The 15,045-nt window shown below is 43.5% G+C and overlaps 1 protein-coding gene across 2 annotated transcripts in view; it reads left to right on the top strand.

Annotated features, from left to right (window-relative positions):
* Nucleotides 1-15,045, top strand: part of COL20A1 (collagen type XX alpha 1 chain) — a 133,070-nt gene that overhangs the window by 78,720 nt on the left and 39,305 nt on the right. The window lies entirely within an intron of this gene.

The following is a 15,045-nucleotide window of genomic DNA, read 5'->3' as shown; positions in this document are numbered from 1 at the left end:
AGTATTTCTTGATCATCTTACCATTTATTCTCATGTATTCTCATGTTTGTATTTTAATTTTCATTTTACTTATCTTTAACTATGTTAATTATGAGAAACTAATTGAACATGTACATTACGATTAGTTGTTGTTGATGATGATGATGATCAGCTACACAAAGGTGTAATTTTTATGTTCAAAATCCGTCCCTATGTGTGTCTGTTAAGGATGATTGCAGTATATTTAGGTTCTGATCTGTGTTAAGCAGGAAAGAGCAATTGTGAAATCACAGATCGATGACAGGTCCTTGTGGATGTAATGAAGAACTGCAATTATTTAACTTTTGGTGAGAGTCTGTATTCACTGCACTCATCCCAGCCCTTAAAATCAGAGTACATGTAGCTAGAATGTGTAAGTTAGTATCTTGGTATACCGTGATGCACTGCAGAGCAGTGGCAGAACTAGTGAGTGGTGGGCCCAGATGCAACAATATGCTCTGGGCCTGCCTTACCCTATTGCAAACTTTGAAAATGATAGATAGAATTAGATTGGCAACATCGCCTCTTTTTTTTTTAGAAGCTTTAGTAAATTACCCCTAGGATTTGATGTGCTGTGCTTTGTATTGAGTCCTGGTTGCTGCAGCAGGAGTTAGAATCTTGCATGTTTCCTTGACTGGTACTGATTGGATTTTTCGGCCTCTGTAGGAAGTGGTTGGATGTTTCAGCCCTATGTTCTGAGCACCGTTCCGCATGACCTTAGTTAAAACTCTCATCAATAAAGTCACAGCTACATTTGCTGCACAAAGCCTAAGGCAGAGAAATACTCTGAGTTTGTAACCAGTTTCCTTGCTGTTCAGGGGCAAACGCAGGATTTGCAGGAGCGGGTTTCCACTGCGCACTCCTGAAAATGGGGCATGACCTTGGCAAAAGGAGGTGTGGCCTTTCAGCAATGCTGCGACCTTGTCCCTGTGGGGGCATGTCCAGTGCTTTGTGAGCTGCTGGCATGCCCCCTGTCCCTCTGCCTTGCTGTGAGTAGATACTGAGTGCATGGTCACAGCAACTACTCACTGCTGCGGTCAGGATACCATGACACCATGACAAAAAATATATGAATGCCTGGCGATGCGCCAGTAACAATGAGTAAGGCCCTCTCTCTCTCTCTCTCTCTCTCTCTCTCTCTCTCTATATATATCTATATCTATATCTATATATATATATATGTCACTTTTATGGCCAGCACACCTCTTACTCACAACTGCGGTGGTGCCTTCCCTGGTTTCCCGATGTAGGATTCCAAAATACGAAGCTTGTGGGGCGGCACTCACTCGATCAAATAGACTCAGATACAGGAGTATAGGTCATATAGGACCTATACTCCTGTATCTGAGTCTATTTGATCCAGTGAGAGCAGCAGATTTGGGGTCGGCACTCCTTACAACTGGAGAAACTTTGCCGGTATATATATATATATATATATATATATATATACGCAACAGCGTCTCTTTTTATCTTGAAAACGAAAAAGTGGATTGTCAGGGGGGTTTCTGGGTACTCAGAACCCCCCCTGTGCGCGCTAGTGCTGTTAGCTGTCCATTTATGCAATCGAGATCCTGGAGGTTGAAGTCAAGAGCAAAGTTGTCTGATAAATCAGAAGGAATAAATCAAAATGATGTATTTTCATTATATTATTTAACGATCAGTAATGATGAAAAGGTATATATTTTTTACCATAAATTCTCAAATACATGCTTCAGTAAATTGTGAAAAGATTATAATATAATTTCTGAAGTAAGGTGACAGTATATATATTTAATCTCTATAAATCTGTTATTGTGGAGCAAATACTGACAGCTTCCTGTCACAAAGTACTTCGCTGTATGTTTAATGTCATAAAACGTTGCTGGATGTTTCTTTGCCTCGTGAGACATGTTTTATCATTGATATGACAGAAAAATGTGTCTGAAAAGAGAGAAGTTTTTATTACCGCAAGAATTACGACTGGTTCAAGGGCAAGTCCACTGATGGCCATAGGCACCAAGGCATTATAGAAAGACACAAAGTACTGCATCAGTAGGTCCAAAGGTCATCTCAGAACTTGCTGTCTCTGACGTCAAACTTAGTGGCAGAAGTTGACATTATCTTTTATGTTTTCTACATGTGGTTTTAAAATAATTAGCTGTTCAATATCATGTGGTTCTCTGTACATGTGCTATACGTGTTGCAAATCCTGGAAATATTTTTTTACTGACATATTTATACATATTTTATTGATGTACAGTAGCTAGATAATTAACCATTGCACCTAGGAATCTATTACACAATGTGCACACACCTGCTGCACCCCCTAGTGATGGCACTGCAGATGTGTCTTCTTTCATCTTATACACAATGCATGTACATGTGTATACACATCATGTGCAAGATTAGCTGTGCACACCTGCGACTATACAATGCTGGGTGAATGGGCGCAATTATATGCACTCATTCATGGACACTCTTGTAGGGATCATCTTTCTGATATTTATACGCATCTGGTAAGGTGAACCAGGACCATCTGTATCTAGGGTTGGGCCTTAAGTCTAAACAACAAATGTATTTATTTGTCATAAATACCTTAGACACATAGCCTGTCATAAATACCTTAAGGCCCATACACACTTAAAGATTTTCATTTCAAAAGACTTTGCCAAAATCTCTGAAAGATATATCTTTCACCAAAGTAGTTCGTACACACTGAGCTATTTTCACCAAAGAGCGAGAGATTTTCAGCCGGCGAAAGACTTTGATGAAAATCTTTCATTATAAAAGGATATTTACATAATGGGCGGGGTTTATATTCCAAGAGTGGGAGCAGGGGCCCTTTAATTTCAGTGCGTTTCTGTTCTTGGGTCCTGATTCAGAACTGATCGCTGGGCTGCGTATATTGGGAGCCCAGCGATCAGGTAAACGCCGCCCTGGCCGTTACCACTATAATATACATTGGTGGGCATATATATGGGATGCGATTAATTTCCCGGCGGTCGGATTCCCGGCGGTCAAAATCTCGACGCTGGAATCCCGACCGCCGAAATCCTGAAACTTTCTCCCTCCGTGGGTGTCCACGACACCCATAGAGGGAGAATAAATTAGCGCGACGAGCGTAGCGAGGCATTGGGCCCGCTGCGTGGCGAGCCCGCAAGGGGGGGCAATCCACGCCCCCCCCCCCTTGTTGGGATTTCGGCGGTCGGGATTCCGACCGCCGGGATTCCATACCGAATCTATATATACATATATATATATCGATATATATCTATATATCGATATATATCTATATATCGATATATATCGATACATATCGATATATATAGATATATATATCGATATATAGATATATATCGATATATATCGATATATAGATATATATCGATATATCGATGTATAGATATATATCGATATATAGATATATATCGATACAATATATATATATATATATATATATATATATATATATATATATATATATATATATATATACACAGTATACACACACATATATAATATAATATATATATATATATATATATATATTAATATTAGGAAGCCTTGCATTGGTGTCAGTGGTTATATATATATATATATATATATAGCCTTGCATTGTGGCAGTGGTCATATATATATATATATATATATATATATATATATATATATATATATATATATATATATATATATATAAAAATTGGGACACCTTGCATTGGTGGCAGTGAAGCTGAGTCAGTAGGGGGACACCGAGTGCTGACAGAGGAGGACAGGTCCCCGTGACAGGGGGGACCGAGAGCTGCTGCGTGGCGGCGGGCTTGCTGCGGCTGCTGGCAGACGCAGACGGCAGTGAGTCTTTTCCTCCCTGCTCCGTCTCCGTGCTGGGAGCAGGGGGAGGGGGGAGGGAGCAGGGGGAGGCGGCGGGGCGGCGGGGCGGCACACGGGCTGAAAGTGGTTAATCTTTCAGCCCGTGCAGCGTACACATACAGCGATGATGGATAAAAAACCATCCATCATCGCTGGCATGCTGGTAAAACCAGCCGACGTGGGACCTCGCTAGCGATGATGCGGGAGCGCGCATCATTGCTAGGAGGCAATCTGTGGGGCGTACACACTAGGCAATTTTCAATTGAAAATCGCTCAAAACGGCTGTTTTGAACGATTTTCAGGTGAAAATCGTTAAGTGTGTATGGGCCTTTAGACCAGTGGTTCCCAAACTGTGTGCCTAGGCTCCCTGGGGTGCCTCAGGACACTTGCAGGGGTGCCTTGGTTTGGTGGACCAGGATCAATTCATATTATTTATGGTCAATGTACCAGGCAAAACCAGTGCTGGTGGCTGCCAATCATAACATATGTGGACAAACAAAAGCAAATCCTGTCCCTCACCAGATAACTGTGACATATACACACAATGCACTTAATTTAATTTTTTTTTTCTGAATTTCTCGATAAGAAGCATTTGGCCTAGGGGTGCCTTGAAAATATTTTGATGCTCTAGGGCGCTGTGATTCAAAAACGTTTGGGAACCCCTGCCTTAGACACATAGCCTTGTACAATATTTTAAAATATATATATTTTTTGTTGCATGAAACAAAGGGCCAGATGCACTAAGCTTCAAAAGTGATGAAATGGAGAGTGATAAAAAAACAGCCAATCAGCTCCTGTCTGACATTTTTTCAAACACAGTCTGTGTCATGGCAGCTAGTAGCTGATTGGCTGGCTGTTTATCATTCTCCATTTTATCACTTTTGAAGCTTAGTGCATCTGGCCCAAAGTCTGTCTATATTGAATCATTATCACAATATGCAAAGGAGTCACTATGTCAGTCGCGCTGAAAAGATTTTGGATTTTGGAATATTTCAGATTCTCAGATATTGGAGACTGAAACCGTACTGCATCATTACTGATTACAGTAGACACTTACCTATAATAAAAGAGAGGAGAGTATTTAAAAGGTTCACAATTCTCTACATTCTCCAAATGATTAGTGTAACTTTTAGATGTGTGTAATTGTAGTGTCAGAAAGGAGAGATGTTTTACTGAACTTACTTTTTCTTCCTGACGGATGAAAATGCTGCTTTCTTCCGTACTGACTCTCAGTAAATGCATTGCCTATTGGTAGCATTACCCACTTTTATTATAAAGATGATTTAAGTTTTACAGCTCACTACACCAAGGGTCTATAGTGCATTATTTATCATTACTCCTCTTTTACCATTTATATTACATTTAGTTGAACTGAAGATAACAGGAGTGTAGCTCATAAATATTTTTCTTTTTGACAAAAAAAAAAAAAAAGCTTCATTTTTTAATAAATGTGTTGGGGGAGGGAAGTCGATGTGTTTTACACCACATATTTTGGGATAATATTTTACATTTTGTTGAGGCCACATCATGTTAATCTTAGACATGCCTACTTTACGTGCACAGATAGACTGGGCCAGTAGTGTTTTATAACCTTTAAACAGTGCTACAGGGAACTTTTGGAACCATATAAATAAAATATAATATATTACAGGGACTCTGGGCTGGAATGAGGCCCCAGATATCCTTATTTCACACTCAGTGGCGCAAGTATGACTTTGAAGTGGTAACATTAACTTGGGGGCTGTACTGTACAGTATGGTTCAGTGAACGTGCATTAAGAGTTGTAACTTCTGAAATAGACTTAATATGTAGGATGGTTTTAATTAGAAAGCCCATGGCTAATTCAGTTACTCTCTGTTGCTATGTGTTACCAATCAGATTCTATCTATTATCTTCTAATATGCTAAATAAATAAGAAGTCGTTTCTGATTGTTTGCCCATAGCAACATCTCATCTGAAATAGAACTCTGTCCTAACATGTACCCCATGGTGCATGATAGCATTTTGCCCTGTGCTCCACTACTTTCTAAAGCCTACATACAGATGTGTCCTCGTACATCTAGCCTCAACACATTATGTAGTGTTAGAGTACTGGCGTGAGTGACCTGCTAGGTCCCATGCAAGTCTGCTAAAGCCAGACATTTTTTTTTTTTATATAAAATGCATCTTTGTTGCAAAGCATTGCAACTCGAACAAGGACACTGTTGTTTCATTTGTATACTGTGTGCGACTGAGTCTAAATACTGCAGAAGAGCTGCTATTGGAAGAAAAAATCTGCTACATTGTAGCACTTCATGTACAGATTCAGACTCAGTCACACACAGATATACAAGAGTCATATATAATATTAATCAGCACAGTTGCCTCCTGTGTCCTAGTCACTTTGCATTGCAAATAAGACACATTTTTGGCAACAAAGAAGCCTGATGATAGAAGATTCTCACGACCTGGTGTGCTAGGAGGAGCTGTTGGTGTGACTGCAGCAAAGATGTAGGAGGACACATCTGTACAACTTGCTGCTGTTTCTCCAACCTGCCAATTGGAGCCGCACTTCAATAACCGGTGGATTGTTGAGAAATCAGGGAAATTATTTATGTAAAACATGAGACCCAAGATCTTAAAACCTGTTGAATATTCATGATTCCTTGACCCAACATAAGGGGATCTGGTAATTGTGACAATCCATGACAGATGTATGGGGGCTTTAAGCTTACTGCTTGGCCTCCTTCTAGCATGCCAAGTGGGTTTTGAAATCCATTTACCCAAAGCTTCCCAGGAATATTATCACGTGTTCCGCCAACATGAAACAGACAGAATGTTCAGAAGCAGACTGAGATGTGATGGCCACGATATTTAGCCATTCCGAAACAGCACAACACTTCCAGTAACATTGCAAGTGTTTCCTACCAGCAAAAAGAGGTGCACAGCAAAGCTAAGTAAGGGAACAACATCCATAATGACCAAACATAGAGTTAATAATCTTCAGATTCTTTAGAACTGGTTTACTGTTGTTATATATAAAGAGTTAATCTATGTCCATTTCCTCCTAGTGTCCAGATAGTCCCCATTCCTTATCCTGCACGGATGAGGCCCAAGCAGGCAGAAATGGTTCTAGCGGGATGCTCTAAAAACTCACAGGGTGGAACTGCCATGTAAATTGCTTTTTCAGTAAGTCCTTTCTCCTTATTGAGAGGCTTATCTGATTGCGGCTAAAAATGGCAACAGTAGTCCATTCATTGGTCTCCCTAATGCAATGTCACCCTCCCAACATATCAGACATAAGACAGAACATTTATTTTCATTTATCATCCAGTTTTATTTAACCTGAGACATTTTACATTTCCAATGAGCAATGACTCTCATTTGGAAGAGATTCGCGCTCAGGCTGATTCCCTGCCTCTCAGGGAAAATAAGAAAGAGTCCAGCTCTCTAGAGGACGTTTAAAGCGAAGTGATACAATCGGTCTATTTTTAGCTGCGTGGGTCAGCAGAGAGGGGACTGCTGCTGGGGACGAAATGAGAACGCCTCGCTAAATCAACGCGTTCATTTAATTATTAACCGTGGGAGCTGCTTGGAGGGAACTATCATTGCCGGACGTTATCTGTCCTTAAATACTGTCAGTGTGTGCACAGCCTGTATTTTCACATGTCTTGCCGGAGAATAAACATTTACCTATGGCCCAGGCTACTTGTGTGCGCCAGTATTCCCAGTACAATCTCAGTATTCTGTTACCGCAAATCCAATTTTAAAATGTATTCCTATTCAGAATTGAGAGATGTCCACTCTGTTTTTTTTTTACATTACATTTACAGATGTGTTCTCACTTAAAGAACTGTATCCTACTGGCTGAACATTAAGCGGCTTGTGATACATTGTCGCAAGATGTCTAGAAGAATGTCACAAAACTGGATGGAACGGGATGCGGGATGCATCACATTGGATTTTGAATGCAATACATCCCACCAATGATAGCATGCATATTGGTTTTTATTAACGCCATATCCATGTAGATTTAATCCAAGGATAGCTCTCCAGTGATTCCCTTTCCAGAGCTTGATGTATATGGGGAACACGGTCAGACCTCCGAAAATAGCATCTATGGAGGTTTGACAGCATTTTTGGTATTAACACATCCAACCCAATATCTAGCCAGAATAGGAAGAACGCATATGTATATTCTTACTAATAATAGGTTCACTAGTACATATTGTACACATTTTTCTGCTGCCTAAAGTCCTTGCATGTGATACCCTGGTAATTGAACCAGCAGCTCTTGGGAGGCTTGATTGAATGTAATACATCATATGCGAGCATTTTGCATTCAATGTATCATATGTGAACCCAATCACGTTCGACCGACTGTAGACGCGTTGGACTGTCCACAAACAACAGACTATACACGCGTACACTCCTGTACAATTTTAATTGCGATGTCCGATGTACTCCCGTCCAAACAGTCGCAAGAAAAAGATTGTACCACTGTACACACTCTCTCTATTGTCATTGCATGATGGCTAACACCCCTGTTGCACAGGTACTTGTAGTGCCACGTAAAAAGTTAAGTCCGACAAACCGCTCTGAAGAACGGTGTCAGCTAACAGCTATTTGCCATATGTGTGTCTCTAGTCACCCTGCCGGCTGACTACATCTAGACGCGCACCCCGGCTATTTGCCATATGTCTGTCTCTAGTCACCCTGCCGGCTGACTACATCTAGACGCGCACCACAGCTATTTGCCGCATGTCTGTCTCTAGTCACACTGCCAGCTGACTACATCTAGACGGCCAGATACACCGTTCTTCAGAGCGGTTTGCCGGACTTAACTTTTTACGTGGCACTACAAGTACCTGTGCAGCAGGGGTGTTAACCATCATGCAATGACTACATGCTGTGCTGTAGGAGAGATCATGCAGCAAAGGAACGTATAGTCACAAGAGCGTCCAGCATATCGATGGAACGTGCGTACACACTGCACTTTTGTTCCGATATGGACATGGCCGGTCGGATGAAAATTAAACAGCAATGAACCTTAGACCGACCGAGTATGGACGGACAAGACCATTTTTTGGCCGTTTATGGCTCGTACGGGACAGCGTACACACCTATACAATTGAACGGCCGTCCGACCCAGAACAGAAGAACGGCCCGACGATTTTATGTATGTGTACCCAGCTTTAGTGTTGAAAGATTTGTTATGCAGAAAAAAAGCAAGGCGGTAACTAAAAAAATAGGACCTGAGGAAGAGATGAGGGCTGAAGGTTACAAGTAGATAGGTTAAGAACAAATTTATTATATGTTATTTTTGTACAAGATTGCAGTTGACATCAATTACAATGCAAGACGCATTCTGTGTATGTGCAGAATGGATCTTTCGATATCGCTCACAGACCCGTCGGCTGCAGCAGGATTGACGTTTGGGGGGTGGCACTTCTGTTAAAAAAAAAGGGCACGTCGCCCTATTCGGAAGGCGTGACAAGTCCATGTGTAAGTCGCAGACTTTCCCAGCCCGTGTGTCCAAATCCTATGGCCAGCAGCTTAAAGTGGGTGCACGGGGCCGGAAACCATCACAAATCATGACTGATGGTTGCGATGGTCATCTGGCGCTGTGTCCTTAGACGCCGCCCTCAGATCCTGCAAAGGCTATTCTATACAGAGGCCTCCTGCTGCATTTAAATTCTAAATAACCAGAATTGCACAGAGGCTTCCATACGGCTATGCAATTCCTTGCAATAATGTATTAGGCCCTATATTTTCACCAGTTCCCACTGTATACTTGTAATGGAGGGGTCATGTTTGGGGTGCAGCAGCAGTCATGAGTGAGTTGCAGGATTTATAGCCATATGTCAGAGTGGCAGATCCCCCTCCTGGGGATACATGTGGACTGAGCCTCTGTCCTCTCTCACAGGTCTAATTAGTTTACCTCCTGCCCAAGTCACCTTGAGCTGCATACTACGTTCTCTGATCACCAAAGGAAATTGCAATGACCTGTACATTGCTTCAGCCAATTTCCAAAACAAATGTTAGCAATGGAACTAATCCAATATACTGATGGCTTTGTGCCCTGACTTATGTCTGCGATCTAAATGTGCTGGAAGTACAGTACCATTACCAATGCTTAATACCAGTAAATACCATAGCATTTATCTCATAGTAATTGTACCATGAGATTGTATGATCTGTCATTATCCAAGCCATGTCTTCCTTTGTTTTTACACCTGTATTTATGTGTTCTTGTAGTCCTATATTGTATGTACTGCCATTTGCTTTTCCATGGACATGCAGATTTACACCAAGTTTTCTTAGAAATGATAGTTACAGGTCCCACAGAGGCATAATTACCATTGTGCAGCAGGGGCAGTGCATCGGGGCCCCTCAGGACTTAGGGGCTCACTACCCTCTTGCTGTCACCCACTAATTTTCCCTGTCACACTCTGCCTCCCCCTTCCTCTTCCTGTCACCCTCTCTCTGTCAGCCTCTTAGGTTGGGTTTGAGGAGAGGACCAAAATTATATTTTTTGTCACCACCCACAAGCTCCGCCATTAAGGTCATACCGGCCGGCTCTCTGGGATGGGATTGTCCCATTCCCCAGGGCAGTGGACTGTGCTGGGCTTGGTGACATGATTTGCTAAAATTGTGTCATCATGACCTGGCACTGTAATGTTACTATCTGCTGCATGATGGAGGTTATTCTGGTTCATACGCTGCCCCGCGCATTCGCACGGGGGAGCAATGTTTTTCTTTTGTGCGTGCTCATTTCTGTGCATGTGCATTCGCTGGGTGCGAGCGGACATGGCAAACTGGGCATTCCCCTGGAAATAAGGCAGTGGCGTGGGTGCCGGGGGCAGGCAGCTGACGTCAGTGGATGTCAGCTGCCCGTCCTGTTCCCGTACTAAGGCACCTGAGAGCTTCTTCGTTTTGTGTGCACCTTCCAAATCATTTGATGGTTGGCACCCATAGAATGGTTTGGCCCTCGCAGCCGTGCGGGGAACTTAGCGAGTGAGGGGAGGCAGGCGGCTGTGTGAGCGGCGGTCGGCATTTAATCCACACGCAATGCTGCGAAATTCACAGCGTTGCGCGTGGACCACAATAACCTCCTATATTTATAGGGTTACAGTTTACACCATGACTCCAGCATGTGCCAAGGTCAGCAAGCATGGTTCACGAGCACCTGCAGTATATATATATACAGAAACGCTCTTTGCTTCTAAGCAATGGGCTGATTTTTTTATAGAGTCTTAGAAAAATGCCACCCCTGATCACCGGCCTGATCACACCATCCGTTCTAAACATATCAGATATACGTGTATTTTTCAGAAAATGTGTATTTCTTTAACAGTGTTAGACAGCCTGCTTTCATCATATGGGCCCTTATTCTGATTGACGCGTACTTTTCCGCATACTTTCGGATCGCGTCTTTACGGCGTCTGCGCTTGCGTGGAGAACGCAACGCGCATGTGCCACGCCTTGACTCCGTACCTGTTCGGGCAAATCCCGTACAAAACTGTTCACCGCAATCAGTCGGGAAATATGGGCGTATTATGGGCGTCATGCGGAATGACACATGGGCGTAGTTTCAAAGTGGGCAAAACGGGGCGGAAACATGGGCGGACACGGGGGGAGTACACTTATGTTGGGGGGCGTGCATTCGGATACCACTCCGAATGCACGCGAACAAAAAGGGAAGAAATGTGCGGTGTCCAAAAGGCTACTATTGCTTTGCGGACACCACTCGTTCCTGCGGTAGGCGAACGGACCGCCTAATGACTACAAGCATTAACACCTGAACCCAATAGAATCGACTCCTTTACTCATTACTCACTAATAGGACGCTTGTCAGTGCTTTAATTGAAAACATTGCTGCTTCAAGGAAACCTTACTAATCACCCACATATGCTGTACTTGTCACACACTTTAAACCTGCTAACAATGGACATGACTGAATATTAATACTAGCAATACACATGTGTATTCGACATGTACTAATGAAACCACACAATTTTTGTAAAGTAAAGAAATTTATTTATATACATTTCACAGTCAATGCCACTGTGATGCAATGACAAAAAAATAAAAAAAAACAAAAAAAAAAACCATGGCAGGAATGTACCAAAATAAATTATAATACAAAACAAATATAATTGCACACAGATGGACTCCAGCACCTCCTATGTGCCACTGCACATGCAGCCAGTGGGAAATGAGGAGGCTGCTGGCCCTTCTACAGCAGGGCAACCTGCACCTGACCATTCTACAGCAGGGCAACCTGCACCTGGCCCTTCTGCAGCAGGGCAACCTGCAGCTGCCTCATATGCACCATCAGCAGAATCATTTGGAACACAACCGGGGACTTAGCAACATCACTTCAAGTACAGCTGACAGTAATGGCAGGCAAAAGAGGGCAACAGGGGAACCAAAAAGGACATTTGAAGCAAGGGCTCATCTGGTTACCCTCAGCACGTGATTGGACACAAGAAGCTGACACACACAGCACAATGGAAGAGTTGGGATGACATAACGGTGGAGATTAATGCAGCCACAAGTTCATTTGCGACCACGTTTGGCCTTGGTAGGCTCCTTGGCCTGTGCAGCAGCTCTTCGGCCACGGACAGATGCTGGGGCAGGTGGAGCAGATGCTGGTGAGGGGTTGGCTGGTCTACCCCTCCTGCCAGCAGGGAGTGTTGCTGGGGGTAATGCACCAGAAACGGATGACATTAGGACCCTGTTGCTGTTAACTAGCTCCACCATAAGCTCATTATGGTGGAGGAGGAGATCATTTTGGCGGGTGGCTTGCTCGGCCAGCACCTGAGCACTTGCAGCCATGGCCTGATGCGCCTCAGCCATGGCCTGCATGCTCCCAGCGATGGCCTGCTGGGTGCTGACCAAGCTCGCTATGATCTCCTCGGTCCTACGCATCCGTTCTGATGCCAACTCTCCCTGCTGGTTTATGTCCCCAAGCATCTGGGCCAAGGTGGCAAAATCGGCTTGGGCCCATGGCTGCTGCTGCACAGGCCTACCACTGGGGCCAGGTGGCACGGACTCCTCCACCTCCTGAGCAGAGTCGTCACCAAGCAGTGGGGTGTCTGTGGAAAATGATAAACACAATTAGGACACATTCTAAGATAATTACTTGCACAAGCTTATGGCATGACAAATATTTACCTTCAATAAAAGACGCAAACACTTCAGCTGGGGCCTCGCTATCCATCGTGCTCACCCCCTGACCTCCTCAACTGATACACAGCTCTCGGCCATCAACTCCAGGGGGGTGAACTCTAGCCCTGATGGCATGGGCCCGGCCCCAGATCTCTGGCTGTGTTCCCACCGCTTGGTCATCTTCCTCTTCAGGTTGGTTTTGAAGTCCTGCCACCTGCAATGTAAGTTGACATATTAATACATGTCACTCCAGATGTTTGCTGTTGCAGCCATTGCTCTGTGCTCCATATTACGACATGTGCTTAATGTCAAAAAGATAACATTACATGCAACTATGATATCAACCGTTACAATACACATTCACAATCACCCTACTCTAACTCTCAACTAAATAACATGTCAATAATGTCTGTGTATCGTAACAACCTCACCGGCCATTTGCAAAATCCATCTAAGCATGAATTCAATCATTACTTGTCTATTACTGGGCACATGTATCACAAAACAACTTGCCTCTTCTTGACATGGTCCGCCTCACGAACTTGTGGCGCAACTTCATTAATCTCTGCCGTTATGTCTTCCCAAATCTTCCATCTGCGTGTGTGTGTCAGCCTCTCCGATGGACACTCAATCCAATCACGTGCTCGGGGAACCAGGATGGCAAGCTCCTGTGCTTCATATGCCTTATTTCTTGTACTTGGTTCCTCTGTTGCCCTCGTTCTCCCCTTGCCACGCCCACGCCTACTGGCACGTGTCGCTGTACTTGAAGTGCTGGCCATGGTACTATCTTGTGAAGTCCCCGGTTGTGTTCCAAATGATTCTGCTGATGGTGCATATGAGGCAGCTGCAGGTTGCCCTGCTGCAGAAGGGCCAGGTGCAGGTTGCCCTGCTGTAGAATGGTCAGGTGCAGGTTGCCCTGCTGTAGAAGGGCCAGCAGCCTCCTCATTTCCCACTGGCTGCATGTGCAGTGGCACATAGGAGGTGCTGGAGTCCATGTGGTCAAATAGTTGCTGCAGCTCCTGGTCCACCTCTGATTGTGATCCAGACATGTTAGCAACAACATTGTCACATTCTAATACACCTTTATATACTGTTTGTGTATCCTGTTTGGCGGACATCAGCGGCAGCTGCGTTCCGTGCGCGAGCGTACGTCGCTGTTTTTTCGCGCCGCATACGTGGCGGAAATTCCATTGTGTAAAACCTGGCGAAACTTCGACATGAAATACTGGTCACCAATTCTAACATTGCATAGAATCTTCTGATACACCTGTGACTATCGCACAATACACATGCTATTTGCTAGCATGACATGACATTTGGTTCATGACTACTGTGGTATTGTGGAGTTTGATTGCAAGCTAAAAGTAGCCCAATCCCTTAGAAAATCCAGGCCACAAGTCATGCAATACTCATCACTACTGTTATAGACCACACATGTGAGAGGCCTATAAATAGTGAGTTGCTGCTAGAATCATTTGTCTCCAGATCTGGACTTGTCAGGGTCTAAGGTAAGCTCTTCCATGGTCCTTGTAGATATGATATCCATTAACAATGTAAGTGTATGAATGTATGCACCATTGCCTCACTGACTACAGATTGTTGGGCCAGCAAAGTCTTTGTAGCATTATTGCAACATGTCACATGTTCACTATTTCACTCACAGGTCTTAAACCTGTGTGTGTTCATCTATTGCAGGACAACATGTCCCAGCAATAGCTGAAATGTCTCATAGTACATGATGTCGGCAACAAATGCAGACACCTTTGATACTCAAGTAGTGTTTAGTAGTTCGATGTTGTAAGCATCTGTGTGTTTATGACGGTGTGTATTGAGTTCATATTATTGTTACATCATTATAGAGTCAAATGGATCTTCGCGATTTGACGGGGCGCCCATCTATTGTACGTATTGAAGGCTACAAATCTATTTGTAGTCGGATATGGCCATTATGTGCATAGGTGCATCAGTATTTATGTTCATTTCTTTATAGGTTGCTGAAGCAATGATGGCGTACATGGAAAGGAGGCT

Source organism: Crinia signifera, chromosome 6 (assembly GCF_055691185.1).
Source record: "Crinia signifera chromosome 6, ASM5569118v1, whole genome shotgun sequence".
Taxonomy (NCBI): domain Eukaryota; kingdom Metazoa; phylum Chordata; class Amphibia; order Anura; family Myobatrachidae; genus Crinia; species Crinia signifera.
The sequence above is the reverse complement of the archived record's forward strand: the minus strand, read 5'-3'. Positions and strand labels throughout refer to the sequence as shown.